The sequence below is a fragment of the Gavialis gangeticus genome, unplaced genomic scaffold (genome assembly GCF_001723915.1).
Source record: "Gavialis gangeticus isolate Ggan-Ray unplaced genomic scaffold, GavGan_comp1, whole genome shotgun sequence".
Lineage (NCBI taxonomy): Eukaryota > Metazoa > Chordata > Crocodylia > Gavialidae > Gavialis > Gavialis gangeticus.
Window position 1 is genome coordinate 19277268 of NW_017729008.1, and position 12629 is coordinate 19289896.

The 12629-nt window shown below is 40.7% G+C and overlaps 1 protein-coding gene across 2 annotated transcripts in view; it reads left to right on the forward strand.

The window, feature by feature from the left end:
* PHTF2 (putative homeodomain transcription factor 2) overlaps positions 1-12629 on the forward strand; it is a 240976-nt gene that overhangs the window by 172644 nt on the left and 55703 nt on the right. The gene's annotated exons all lie outside the window — the stretch shown is intronic.

Below are 12629 nucleotides of genomic sequence, written 5' to 3' on the forward strand. Positions count from 1 at the left end.
AAAACCCTAATCTCTGCTGCCAAATCTCCCTGTCTGCAAGTGGAAGAGAGGTCAGGATTCAAATGCACACAAAGTTTGATTTTTGAAGGACCACAGAATGGTTAGTTCAGTGAACTACAAATTGCATGTATCGTTTAATTTTTTTTTTAACTATTGGAGGGAAGGTATAAACATGGTATTCTTCAGAAGCCATTTCTCAGACACTGAATGTGAAATTATGGTTTTATCCTTGGAAAACTTATTGAGAGACATGCACTGATTCTTTAAAATCCAGTTTTCTGAGTGCTGTAGATATTAATTTAAGGAAAAAAGAAGGTATTTAGAAATAGGAACAAATCCTGTAAGGTGGCTTAAACTTGAGAAAAGGGATATTGCATTTTACTACATGTATGTTTTGTTGTACAGAATGCATCATGTAATTTAACTTCATTAACATGTGTGTCATAGTTGTGATTATGTGCTCTTATATTCTGATGAAGTCTATCCTATAGTTTAAAAGTTTTGTACCAGAAGCATCACATTTAACTGCTGGTATTTATACATTTTACAGCAGTGGTAATGCTGTCCTGCTTTAACTTACATAAAGCAATTACTTTTTCAAAGCAACTTCTTGAAAAACATATGGATATAGACAGGCATACAATTGTAGCAGCTTCAGAAGGGGAAGAGAACTGCTCAGCAGAGTACAACAGCTGTTGCCATTACCTCTACATGAGCCTGTAGCTATACAAGTGTAGCAAAATCCCTCTGGCTTTAACTGCTTCTCACCTGTATTGCTGTAAGAGCATGTCCTCATAACAGTTGCAGTATAATAGCTGCTGTATAAATGGCACCAGCAGCACCCCCTCCCCTTTGGAAGCTGCTACAAGTGTACATTTGTTCATTCCCTATAGGTATTATCAAATACCATTGATGGACTTTTTGAGTACACATTTTAAATGAGCTGGTCTTTATGTAAATATAATCCAGGGGTTTTGGAGCTTGGTTGTGCAATGTGTGCATGTTTTCCAGAAGTCAGTTGCATTTAATACACAAGACTAGGCCATAGGATCTCCATATGCTTCGCTGTTGCTTTTTCAAAGTTCAGCCTAGGATACTGAGTAGGATTTAGCACAGCATACGCAGTGTTTCCAGTTAAGTAGGTTGTCCAGAACTCACTGTAATGCTTGTTTACACCGTTTAATCAAACAAGGGCAATGAGAGGCACTTGTTATATCCCATCCTAAAAAAGACAAAGGTTTTTTTCAGTTCAAATGGGGAAAGTGGAAACCAGAACTGAAGGTACTGTCTGTTACTATTAATAAAACGTATAAATGATTCACTTAATATTTTTATTTACAGCATTTTATGCTTGAAATTTAAGATTAAGAAATTATTAATTCATGTTTAATCAGCTAAATTACAAATTTTACCACTAGTATCTTCTATGGAGCTTTAATGAGGTACCTCTTGAAAAGACATGGCTACAGTGGAATAGGAGGTCATTTGATCCATTGCCCCTTCTCTGAGGCAGTATCAAGTATATTTAGACCATCAGTGATGGATATTTGTTTAACTTGCTCTTAAAAACATTGATGGGAATTCCACAATCTTAAGTAACCTGTTGCTGTACCTAACTATTCTTTTAATGGGAAATTTCCCACCAACCTTAGCCTTATTCAAGTCAAGTCACTCAGTAGACCAGTTACCCAATCATTGGCCACAATGTTTGAAAATACTATATTAAAATGCATTTTTGGTAATTAAATGGTTTTTGGTTTTCCCTTTATAATGAGAATAAGAAAATTCATAAGAATTTAACGAATGCTTATCTCTCAAAGGGTGTAGCGTCAGTGAAATTGTTATTAAGTAAAACTTGTTCCCATACTGTAAAGACTTTAACTAAAGGAACATCTAACATTAAACGTGAATGATTACTTCCATTTTCCTTCATCAGAAGAATCTAATTGCACTCGATGTGAAAACCCATAGAAGCTAGGAGTGGTGAAACTTCTGTTTTTGCTCTAGTGCTGATACAGTGGAATATGCTAATGCTGGCATAGCCTTTGGTATGGAATAAGTTGAACTGAATTTGATTTTGGGACTTTTTCCAAAACCAAAAGTTAAATTCATTACCAGATATTTACTTGCGTGATTTATGATATATAGACTGACCTCAGTTGATTCCTTTTTCCACAGCAGAGGAAATAGCATGCATATTTGTTTTGTACAAATACCCAAGATACTGAGTACAATAATATCAAATGAATTGGGTGTGTGTGGTGAAACCTTGTGGCTAAGACCAGTGTTTTTCTTAAGACTTCCAGGTTGTTCTGCTAAATTAGTATTTTGATAGAAATATTAAGCAGTTTAACATATATTTGTCCAAAAATCTTCTCTCTTTATTTGAATTTAATTTTCAGGGATGACCCAGTATACTCTTTGTTAAACAGTGTTAACAATACTATTAAATGTCTACAGTTTTGTTAAGGGTTGAGTCTGGCTCACTGTTCTAAGTTACTGTGTGTTATATGTATAGCAGATCCTGAGACCTGTGTTAGACAGTTTGTATGGCTTGACTGTAGCAAATACACTGTATTTCAAGGTGCTAGGAGCTAGTCCAGCATTTTTTTCCTGTTTTTTAAGCATATCCTAAACAGAAATGTGTTGGTGTGAAAATCAAGCTGTGAAATTGTGACCCAATTTTGAGTGTTGATGACAGGGAGAAGTAGTGCACAAAACATAATTTATTGTTTAGATCCTGATATTGCCCAAAGACCTCAACAATGCCAAGGCCCTATTGAACTAGGCTCTACATACACACACAATAAGAGGAGGAAAAATAACTTAGTGTTTATGAATTGTCAGTGCAGGTCAGTTAGTTGTCTTTGAAAATAAGTAAAAATCCACAAGCTTTGACTCAAACCTTGAATGTTTTCAAAATTAGCCTTCATTTGGAGTGCAGCTGCTTTTTAAATTTCCTGACAACCACGCATCATGTATTCAAACTTTTAGTTAGAACAAAAATGTATATTATGTTCTATCTGGGTGATCTGCTATTTCCTGAAGTTTTTCATATTCAAATAGTGTTTTGGGGGAAATGCCACAAGAGGTGAATGCATATATTTTTTCCTGTGACAGCCAATCCTAATTCTGTAAACACGTGCAGAAGCGTAGATCCTATCTTACCTGATCTCTACAGCAGAGATATTGAAGAAAACAGGTTTGTTCCAATCTGAACCACTTTTAACTTTGTGGCTAGGGACAGAAGTTGCACTCAAACCAGTTTAAGTGATTGGAAACCAGTTTAAGGCTGGAACACAGCAGAAGTTCAGCTCACATAAACCAGTTTCAAAATGGCTGAGCCCAGTTTAAGATAAACCTGGACGGATGTAGTAGAAGACTTAAGTGATTTAGGTTAAACTGGTTTATGGAACTTCTTCTGTCCCTGATCCCGTCCTGACTCAAGTTACCTCATGGTGCCCCAGCATCCCAGGAAGCTTTGCAGCCCTGGGCTGTGCTTTCTGCTCCAGGGGAGGAGGGCTAGCATTGCCCCCAGCTGTCACAGAACTGAGGTACTAAAGCCTCTGCTCCCTAGCCTGGTTCCTACCTATGTGGGTCAGCCTGGTGGGAGGGGGAGACAGGGAAACAGACCCCCAGACACCCTTAGCCTGGGTCTGCACAGCAGGCAGAGCAGGGGGGAGGGAAAGCCACAGGGGCTTTTTGTTTCTTGAGCTGTGCTAGGATCACCTCACCTCTGTCCCCTTGCCAGCCACCTACCTCTGAGAGGCAAGGGCAGAAATGCACCCCCCCGGTTTGGCTTTGGCCCCCAGCATTGCAGACCCCAGCTGGGGTGGGGGGGCTGGAGCTGGGCTGATCGGGTGCATTTCCCCCATGCCCCTGTGCCTCAGAAGCAGATGGTTGTCAAGGGGGTTGGGCTAGGAAGAGATTTGTCTGCTGGCTCTCCCCCTCCCTGCAGCTGACAGCAGGGGTGCGGGTGTGTGTCCAGCAGCCAGTCAAGTGTGGGCTGCCAGTCTGCTGGGTTCAGCAGCCTTCAGCAGTATAAGAAGTGGTGTGTGAGCACCCCCAGGCTCCTGGCCTGCGCCAGTGCAGGCTTTTGCCTGTCTTGGTCACAAGAACATTAAACGCCAGTACAGTTTGTTATCGGTTCAATCTATGCGGGTTAGAAAAACCTGCGAAAATTGAATTGATTCTGCCTCTGACTTTTTGAACCTCCGTACTTAGCTCATTGGCTTATGAACCCATGCTGATTTCAAGCCAAGGCTGGAAGAGCTGTTGTAACCCAGCAGTGTGAAAAGATGTGGCCTGTGAGTTGCTGGATACAGCTGCAAAGCCACATGATCCAGACTGGTTCTGGCCAGTCAGGGACCCTCCTCTTCCCCCCTCCTTCAAGACTGCATCACATGTGATGCCTACTCTGGCAAATCTGGGATGCAAGCCACACGTGGCACCTGCTCCAGCTGGTCCAGAGTGGGCATCATGTGCTGTATGGGTCCTGGAATGGGTCCCAAACCAGCCACAGTGGGCACTGGATCCAGCTTGGGGGTGGTGGGGAGGAAAGGCTCCCAGGATGCTGGATCTGGTGCCCACTTTGGCAGATTTGGGATTGCGCTGCATGCAGTGCCTGCTTCAGCCAGCCAGTGACCTACACTGCATACAGCATCCAGCCTGGACCAGCTGGAGCAGGCACTATATGTCATACGTATCTGGATCTAGCCAGAGTAGGTGCCGCAGATACTAGATCTAGCATGTTGTGGGGGAGAGGGGTCTTTGGGGCCAATCTGGCATGTGGACTTCAACAAGATGATATTAATACACCTGGTGTAACTCTGCTTCACACATCTAATTTAGTAAGTCACAGGACAGTTAGGTTTATGGTTCACTTTTTTTTAGGTGAATGCATTGTGTGCAAGGATTACAGTGGATTTTTTCATATTTTATTACATATGTTGTTTAAAGTTTTGATACTCTGACTGCCAGAAACCATTTAACTTGCTTTGTTTTCAATACACTGCACACAGAAGAAAGCTTTAAGGGACTGAATAGCTGTGTATTTGAAGATTTTTAATTGTGACATTTATTTTCATGATAGGCTTGATCAGAATTAATTATTTTGTACTGAATTGTAACTTTCCCATTAATTCTTTTATCCACTGTAGCCTATGAAAAAGTAAAAGATGCATAAAATATTATTTTGTGTATTAAATGTGAGCCTTTTGTTGCTCTTCTGCTGTAAGTATTTTGTCACTGATACTGCTTTATATTTTTAATGCTGGAAGTTGAAAATTTCTGAATCTCATGCTCTTATATACAGAACAGGATGGCAGTAGCAAATTGTCCTACTTGCTTCTAAAGGCTTGACAAGCTGTTTTCCATAAATAACAATCTTCCCACACATACCACTCTTACCATCTCTTCAGCTTTCTCATAGTCCTCAATTATTTAATATCATAGGACCAAAGCAAACTTTTGAGGAACTGATTTTGCTATTTTGACATTTTTGTCAAAGAAGCATCAATAGTATGTTCAACTGGAGTCCATCAGGCTAAATAGATTTTAGAAATTTAAAATACATCTGTGCACATGCTAAAATACTGTTATAAAAACCAGAAGGCAAATGAACCAGTCTTCAGCTGTTTTTAGGATTTTTTTACAATGTATAGTAATGTTCTATGATTTAATTGCTTTAAACTTAGTTATATATACTTTTCTCTCTTGATAGATATTATGTATATAATCCATAATAATAAGAATATATTTTATTGAAATATTCTAAATATGAAACAATTTATGTTCGTATACTTCTATTTTATCCCGCAGTAGGTTTGACTATCCATTTTATGGCTGTGTCAAGAAGTAGGAGGCACATTCTATACATACTACTGACTAATATTAAGCCACAGTTGTCTATACTGAAGACATGGAGTAGCAGTTACTTTAAGCCTCTTATCCTTCTGTCTTTTCTTTCCTCTCTCCTTATGTAAAGCATGTGAACAAGGCAGAAGAAGGGAAAGGAGAATAAAGACTCCACATTACATTCCCTTTTACTTACCTGGTATTGTCCTCTATTTTGTAACTCTTTCCCCTTTTATAGTTTCATCTGTGATGTCCTTAAGTTTATGTTCTCTGTTGCTGTTTCTGTGCTTTCTTCTACACTTCACCTTATAGATAGAATGCCCTTCTCGACCTGGTCTGCCGAGCAGTTAGCTTAATTTTAAATCCCTTGGGGCACCCACTTTTCTTGTGTTGTATAACTGAGTCGGCTATATATTTTACAAATAATCTCAAATGATAAATAATCATTTACCTCACAAATTAAGTGTTCCTTTGGTGTGACGAAAGGGATATAAAACTGGGAATCAGAGGAGCAGTAATATGGACACAAAGGCCTTCCCGGTGGATTGGGGGATATTTGGTGTTTTAACTTTTTTAAAATGCATCCTTTTTCTTTAAAGCGAACAAACAAACAAAACCTATTATGTTTTATCACATTATGTATTATGTGTCTGTATATTCCATCCTATCCCCCTTCCTCCTCTGCCAGAACCTCTTTATATTGAATACCCCTTGTTTCTGTTTGTGTTCAGAAATTGCTTTTAGTTACAGCTAAATTAGGCAGTCCCCACAACTGTCACCATTTTGTGCTGAGTAATTTTTGTGCCAAAAAAGTCACAGATCATGCAAAAATGACAGATGTTGAGAACAAATGCAAATAGTACTTCTACTGGGGTGCGTGTGGAAGTTCTAGGAGATGCATCTTTGACAGAACCCTGCTGCTAAGTGAAATGAATTTGGAGACTGTCTTTATTGAAAAAAACTTTTGCTGGAAAACTTTCCAGGAGCTCCTAAACTTACTGGAAACAGAGCCCCAAACAGGCAATTGAATCATCAGTTTTTTGTACGTCCCCCATCTGAATTAGATTCCAATTTGTTTTATAAAATTGGACATTGCTGTATTTCAAATTCCTCTCGTTCAAAAGTGACTACTCTGCTTTGATTCTCTGTATGGTGAGCTACTTCTTCAAAATCAAATAAGTCAGAGCCTTGAGAAACAGAAGACATGGAAAAAAGAAGTGCAGAGTTAAAAATATAGTCATACCTTCCTTCTTGCTGCTATTTTCCTTGCCATAGTTCATATTGTAGCGGGAGCTGTTCTTCAGAAGCTAAGATGCTAAATTTCTAGAAAAGCAGAACTGGGTAAGACCAATTTTGAGGGTTCTTCTCTATACATATTTTCCCCTCACTTCACACTTACTCTATTGTCTTCTCCTTTGAGTAACATAATGAGGGCCCTGTTCACCCTGCTCAGTTCCATGTAGGGGAGTCTGTTTTTGCAGAAATCCTTTCACTTTAAAAAAGCTGTTAGATCACAGGTTCTTAAACTTTTTTAGACTCAAAGCACCCCTCAGAAAATGCCAGTTCTTACCTCATTTCTTGACTATGGAAAAAGAATAGAGTACCTTATTTACTCAATTACAAGACAAGTTTTTTTCCCCTCAATCAGCTTAGATGGAAAAAAAACCCTCATCTTATAGTTACATACAAGAAAACCTCATTAATAGGGGTCTACTCAAATTGAGGAGGCAGCTGGCTGATTTTGTGGGCAGATCATGGGGCCGGCTCCCATTTTCGCCAGCTTATTGTGGTGAGGCCCCCCACCCACACCTCTGGCTGAGGGGGCCTGGTGGCCCCACCCCTTGCTACTGCTGATTGGCTGCAAGGTCTGTTTGTCATATGGCCCCACCTTTCACTGCTGATTGGCTGAGGGCAGTCCATCATGCGCCTCCCCCCCTTGCTGCCAATTGACGGAGAAGGGTGGAGCTTCATAACAGGCAGGTCCTCTTAGTCGGTGGTGAAGGGCAGTGGGGTGGCAGCCATTCTGGGCTTCCCTTTGTGCCAGTAGCTCCCCTTCACCACAGTGGGCTGGATGGCTGGGTTGCCGAGGCTATGAGGACTGCTGGCTTTCACTAGGGAGTCAGCATTTTATTTTCAGTAAGGTTTTTTTTCTCAGTTTTTGCAGGCATTGCCCCATTTCTCAGGCAATGCTAGATTTTGTGAGTTATGCAAAATTGCAATTTGGGTATGTCCCTACTCATTAAATACATTGTCTATTATCAAACTGCTGTCAAATGTCGCATGCGCTCAGTAATGGAAACCAGCTATGAAATTGATTTATTAAGGCCAAATCCATTTCAGATTCATTTGGGCAAATCCCAGTAGTCAATTTTTCAAAATTTGAGCAGAATTCAATCATTGAGTCTGTAACTCTACCACCAGGCAAGTATTCTCCTCCCAGGCCTAGTGGTCTGGGGTTCAGATACCTTCCCTCGCCCTCAGTCCAGGCTGACATTCTACATACAAGCCCCAGGCCCAGAGGCCTTGGGGCTCAAGTGCCCCCCCTGTTTCACTTGATCTTAGGCAAAAGGCCAAGGGAACCTACCACAAGCCCATCTAAATGAGCCCATTGTGGATAGTGCCCTTTGCCGTGCCCCTAAGCTGTGACTCTGTCAAGTCATGGTGAGCCACTGTGCTAAATACATTTCAATGTCCTTTTCACTCTCTCAGCCGAGCTGTACGTTTCTTTCCCATTTCCAATGATTCCTGTTTCATCAGCCTTAAACGGCTGGCAAATATCAAAAAATGGAGCCCCAAATAGTTCACCCAGAACCCCTATGTTGTCCTTTCTCTCAGGCTGTCACATATTAGTGTGTCCCCACCCTCTACAACCTGGAGCTGGACCAGGTTGCCCTGCACCTCATCTGCATACAAGCCATCTTTATATGTGCTCCAGAGGGGAAGTGTGGCCATTCAATGAGCTTTAGTAAAAGTGCCCCTGCTGTTGGTTTGAAGCACAGGGATGCTAAATGCATATGATGCGGCTGCTGAGCATGCTAATTAGCACAAGTTGGAGCAGACATCTGGTAAATATATAGGTGCCCCATAAGTTTTGGTGGATCCCAGGACTTGTGACAACACCCAGTTCCAGTCATAAGTATGGGGATAATTAGCTCAGAGATCCTTGGTGGGAGGGTGGTATGCACACATACTGAGCAGTACTAAACTGCTAAACTGTCAACATGGCTTGAAATGCTAATGACACTGGGGCCCCACCCAATGAACTATGTGGTAAATGATGAACCTTTTATCATGCATAGTTTGTACTACAGATAAGTAGGTACAGAAGTGCTGCTTAAAAGTATTTTTATGGAGTACCTGTGCCAAAACCTGCAGCAGTTTCAAAATAGGTAAAATGCATCAATTGTGGATGAACTAAGTTTGTGGGTACCTGTAGTAATTTGTATATAGGCAGATTTGCTCCTCATTTCCAGCAGGGTCTGACAGTAAGGAGTTGGGGAAGGGTCTGCCGGGGGAAAAAGTTAGGGGGAGGCAGAGGGCAAGGGGGCTACCTGACCACACAGATTTATTTTTCCTGGTGTAACACTAGGAGGGGGGGACAATTTCAAAGCAAACCTCCAATAATTAGATTCTGTACCTGGAAATTTAATAACACATTTATATATTTTTATATATACAAGCTAATTTTGGGGGGGTTGTCTTATATAGGCTTGTCTTACATTGTAGTAAATGTAGCAATTCTTCTGATGCAAAGAACTCAGAAAGACCACAACAGATCAGAGTGTGTTTGACATTATGAATTCCTATTTGAAGTCTCTACATTTCTAATCTTGGTAAGCATGTATAGGTGTTTGCCCATCTAAAAGGATGCTGTGGAACCCTTACTAGGATGCTACAGGACTAGCACCCTCACTGTGCTCAATCTAGCCTTTGTAGATAGATCAAAGTATCTAAATTGAGATGTTGGGCATAGCTAGTTGAAGAACTGGATTCAAGTAGTAGGGAAGACTAAAGACTAAATGTGTTAACAACCCTCAGACATTTCATACTGATTGAGGAAGATTTGAACAGAAGAATTGAAGAACACCTCGAACACTGACTGCCTTTGCCATTCTAATTTTGGTCTGGTTTCTCCAGTGGCAGCTCTTCCTCTTTCATCAACTTTGAGAGGGAAGAAATTTGAGTCTTCTTTTTACCCTTCTCAAAGTTGTTGGCCCTTTTTCACTGTAGTCATAACTGTTCTTTCTCCTGTTTCCAGAACAAATGCCCTTACAATAAATATCTTTGCCTCTCCCTGCCAATTTTTGCAGGAATAATACTGAAGGGTTAGCTGACCCAGTCCTATCTATATTTCTTTTCAGGTCCTTATCAAGCAACCTTGTTAAAGGGTGCTCAAAGTTGGAGTTACATGGTTGCCTTGTTGTTTCTCTGAGATTGTAAGCTATTGCCTGACTTGAAAGTCCAAGGTAGTGAACTGTTCAGGAACAGAATGCAAAGATGTCCTTCAGCAAACTGCTTGGTTAGTTCTCCTTGAGCCCTTTTCTTGCCCAAATCCTATACGTAAGGAAGGGATGGGAATTCTACTCTTTAGCATGTTAGCATATGAAGGTTTTGATCTAATACTAGATCTTCATATTCTCATGCAACAGATCTTTCCAGTGAGACTTACTACAGAAACTTACATGTCCTAGTAAGCTGTATTGAAAAATTGTGTTTCCCTTGTTTGGAGGACTTGAAAGATCTCCATTTTACCCAAGGCATTCTTTTCTTCAGATTATTTACGACTTATTTTCATTCATTTTGCATCAAGATACTTACTGTCCTCACAGTCAGTGTGCGCCAAGAGAATTGCCACTACCTGGTTAACTTATTCTGAGTAGTTTTGGCTTGAGTCCTTAGCAAGACCATGGATGTAGAAAGAAACAAAAATACTGATCATGAGTAAGAATCATGAGTATCTGTCATACTGAAAGAAGTCTTAGTTGCTCCCATTTCAGGAGACTGTTTTGCCATTCTTATCTCTACTGGTTTCTCAGAGGTTAGAAACTTTATTTTTCCACAGTTCTACTCTCCCAGTTAGGTACCTTCTGCTTTTTGGCCATTTGCATCTTGTATGTATCTGGCACCCAGGGTTCAATTAAATGTTACTCCTGCGAAGTTTCTTCCTTCAGTGACAATTTTTTCCCCCTGGAAGGATGGTTCTTCATCCACTGCTTTGTTCATGAATCCCTGCTGAGTCCCAACTAGACAAGCATGACTGTGAGCCTATTAGGCTGGGGTGTCATTTCAGTATGCATGCTCACAGAGGAGGAGATCTAGTTCTCTGTTCTGCAGTTTGTAGAGGATTCATTTAAATTTTATTCTCCTAGGGAAGACTGAGGAGAGTGCTATTTGTTTCTACTTCCTTCAACACCTCTTGAGCCTTGTGAAAAAAAGTAAATATGTACTCTCCATGTTTCTATTTCAGTAAATTCTGCAGTAACTCAGCATGGTTTGGGTTGCGTATTACAGGGTCCCAGTCGCATCTGAAGTGATATGCTCTTTTCTTTGCAACCCAAAATAATCAACTGATTGTTTTAGGATTCCTAGTTTTGAATGTGTTTTATGGATCCTTTGTTTGAACTTATGAGAATATTTTTAAGTAGTGTTTTAGCTCAAAAGGGCATGACAGCTGAGTTCCTTTATTTCTTCATTACAACTTCTTCCTCCTTCTCCCCAGATAAGTCTTCTCTTTTCCCTGGTCCCCACAATGTATTTAATATTTCCATGTTGTTTAAATGAAAGTTAACCAATAACTGGAGTCCTTCAAGCCTTTTCTCATTCCCATTATTGGGAGATGCAATGGTCCAAGCTACATCATGGTGTGTTTCTCATTAGTGATATTTATAGGGGCTCCTACAAAGAATAGCTTGTTGTTTTACCTACTACATATCCCAAGCCCTCTACCCAGAAGAAAGCTGCAGGGTTTCGATCCCAAAGGGTAAATTCTGTTTCACCTCTCAGCCATGTATACAGTTCTTTGGCATGAAAGGCTCTATGTGATCCTATTCCTGAAGAACCATTAACACAAAAATGGGTAGGTCTTCCTCCTCCTCACCACTTTTTATGATTTTAGCCTTAAAGCTAAGATGATGGCCCATTACAAAAGTAACCGGGTTAAACATTTTCAGGGATTTGAACAAGATGGAATAGGATCACACTTTGTCATCTAAATGGCACTCAAGTATTTAATAGGTGGAACAGGATGTAGCCCAATGTGGATATTTTGGTTTTAAAATGTTCACACCCAGTTCTTAAGATATAGAAATGTAAGCAGCAGCTGCTTATTGGATTCAAATGGCTATAACAAGGGCAGGCCGGCACAGTACTCTTAATTATTCACTGGGTAAAGATTTCCTATGTAAGACCTGGCAGGCTGACAGCAGAGTGAAGATCTACTATAATCTGTCTCTTCAGTTGGTAAGATGGTCACCTACTGCTTCTTTCACACATTTACTTAGGGGTGTGCAAAGTGGGCCATATTCAATTCGGATTCAGCCCGATTTGGGGGACAGTGATTCAATTCATTGATTTGGATCACTGTCCTGATCTGCTTCGGTCGAATCTGAATCTGAAGATTTGAGGCTGATTCAGAGAATCAGCGATTTGGCCATAGACACAGCTTTAAATGTTTTTTCTACATACCTCAAGGTACCAGCATAGCTTGTGAATGATAAGATGGTGGGGCAGTTGGAGCATCCTACGGGGGGGGGGGGGGGGGGGGGGGGGGGTGG